Raw genomic sequence first — 2,738 nt, 5'->3', positions numbered from 1 at the left:
GATAATGCGCCGCTCCTTTTAACCCATCCAAGCCCCCAGCCCCGACACGGCTCCCCCTGCCCTGCTGGGGATGCACCGTGGGGGACACGGTGTTGGCTTCTTGGGGTGCAGGAGGGTGAGAGTTTGTCCTGAACAAAGCACCTGCCGTGAGACGTTTTCCTTCTTTCTCCCCTCAAAGTGACCACGGGGGAATTTTTGGAACATGTTGCCCAAAGAAGTGGATGCCCCTCTCTGGAAGTGTTGAAGGGGGGGCTGGATGGGGCTTAGAGCAACTGGCCTGGTGGAAGGTGTCCCTGCCCGTGGCAGGGGGATTTGAACTAGGTGATTTTTAAGATCTCTTTTCCAACTCAAACCATTCAGTGGTTCTGTAACTCTATGAAACACATACACACGTTTCATCTCGTGCAAGGAACATCCCCCCACCTAACGTGGGCACTCTCACCCTGACAAACATGCTCCCAGGCCCTACCTGCCCTCTCCTGTGGCTTCAAATCCCTCCAGCCTCAAGTGAGGCCAGGGAGAAGAGCAGCTTTTATGGACCCTGGATGAACCTCTCACCACCTTGGGCTACCAGTCCCCAAACTGGAATGGTAAGGCTACACTCATGGAGGTGACTGGTGTCACCAGTGGCCTTTGCAGAAGTTAATCTCCAGTGTCACTGGTGTCCCCAGTGGGATTAGCCACTAGATAGCACTCTTGCTATACACACGGGTGAGTGAGCTGGCAGGTATTTGGCAGCAGGGAGAGGGGATGCTGAAGGCTGCCTGTTCACCCAAGCGCTACCCACGATGCAAGACGTAATCCCAAATGGGGTGTGCTGCAGTTCCTGGCAGAGAGCCAGCTCCTCCATCCTCACCACCAGCCAAAAATAACCATGGCAGGGTGACTTTCAGCAGGGAAGTGATCTGCACGGCTGCAGGGGCAGGGTGCTGCACACTGAAATGCAGCTGCTTCCAGGGTGGTGGCTGCTCTTCCCTTGGGGTGAAAGTGGCAAGGATCAGAGATGCTTCTGATGGGGGAAGAGGGATGGTTCTCAGTTTTGCAGCTTGCCTGGACACAGTCTCATCAGTGGGATAATGGCCCCTTCCCAGGATGGCCAGTTCCACAGGACAGTATCTACATCAAGGCACTCACCAACTCTGGGAGAGGCTGGGCATGCTGCTATGACCCAACACATGCTGCAAATTCCCCTCATACATTTATTTCTCTCTCAGTCACTGTGACTCACGCTCTCTGGCTGCCTGTTTACAGGCTGTTTTCCCAAGGCTCCTGTGGAGGCAATGACCAGTCAAGAGAAACTTGGCTGCTCACCCAGGTCCTCAAGGGAAACCCCCTGGAGGCCTGGGAGCAGGAGGGAAGGGGCAAGAGTTGGACACCTGTGTACTGGGACTCCTCCGAAGGGATGGAGGCACCATGCATCCTACAGACTAGCTGCACTCACAGACTGGCTACACCCAGGAGCCTGGGGAGATGCCAGGGCTGGCACCACCAGCCTGCCTGGCATTGCTCTGGCAAAGACGGGTACCACCCACACATCTCCATCTCCAAAAGGTCAGGCATCACCAGCCTGGAAATAAATGGTCCCCACACTGACTCCCTTCATCTTCCATCAGTGGGTGTCCAGCATGCCAAGCACCCTTGGGTCAGGGAACAGGGGGGGAAAGACCCCAAGAGGGTCCCAAAGATATGGGAGGGCTGATGGCAGGAGAAGGGCAGGAAGGTGGAAAGAGCCCCAAGTGTTGGTGGGTTGCCCTTGAAACAGCCCCAGAGGGAGGTTCCTGGTGGATGCATCCTGTCCATGCATCCTGGCCCTGCCTCCCTGGGGATGCTGAGGCGCAGGGGAGGGGGAGTGGGGGGAGGCTGTGCTTTGTGGTTTCACGGTGCATCTGTGCCCTTTGAATCCCCATGTGAATGTGGAGGTGGTAAAATGTCACCAGCTGGGCCATGGGGAAGGGGGCTGGGCACATAAAACCCCAACAAAGGGTGGCCATTGTCTGGGGAGAGGCAGCAGGGGGCTGGGGGAGGAGATCACAGTGTCTCCCTCGGCCCCCCTCCCGGCCCCACTGCCCCACAGCTCAGGTGCCTGATGAAAAGGCAGCTTTATCCCCTGCCCGAGCTCCGTGTGGGAGGTGATGCAGATCCCCGGCATCTCGGGGCATGGCTCAAATGTGCCCCTCGGGGAAGCAGAGGAAGGCAGAGGGGAGCATGGTGTGTCCAGCGCCCTGACCCCACTCTGGGCTGCCGGGGCTGCTTGCCTCACTCCAGCCCCCGTTCCCACGTCCTGGCAGGCCTGGCCTGCGTGGGCAGATGGGACGATCCCGCTCGGGCGCAAGGAGCAGCCTGGCCCCCCCCCAGCTCCTCCATTTCAGGGCCTTTTATGGCCATCGACTCCAGCAGGGTAGCAGCCAGGGTTGCTTCCCACCCGGTTCCTGCCAGGCAGGGGAAAAGGACACTGGTGGGGTCACCCAGCGATGCCAAAAAGGTGATACACCCTTGGCAGCCCCAGGAATCAGGTCTTGCCATGGAACCGCAGTATTTTTGGGGGGAATAGCATCTGGCACACTGCCAAGTTTACTTTGTGCCTGCTGCTGTGCACTGGGATGGACGGAGCCAAAGATATTCCCAAATATTCAACAAGGGTGTTGTGAACCCCACAGGGTGACAAATGGGTGAACTGTGGCATAAATAGGCCCCCACCATGGAGCAGGGCTGAACACCTCAGTCCAGGTTTGGGATGA

Source organism: Chaetura pelagica, unplaced genomic scaffold (genome assembly GCF_000747805.2).
Source record: "Chaetura pelagica isolate M959 unplaced genomic scaffold, ChaPel_1.0 scaffold20, whole genome shotgun sequence".
Lineage (NCBI taxonomy): Eukaryota > Metazoa > Chordata > Aves > Apodiformes > Apodidae > Chaetura > Chaetura pelagica.
The sequence above is the reverse complement of the archived record's forward strand: the minus strand, read 5'-3'. Positions refer to the sequence as shown.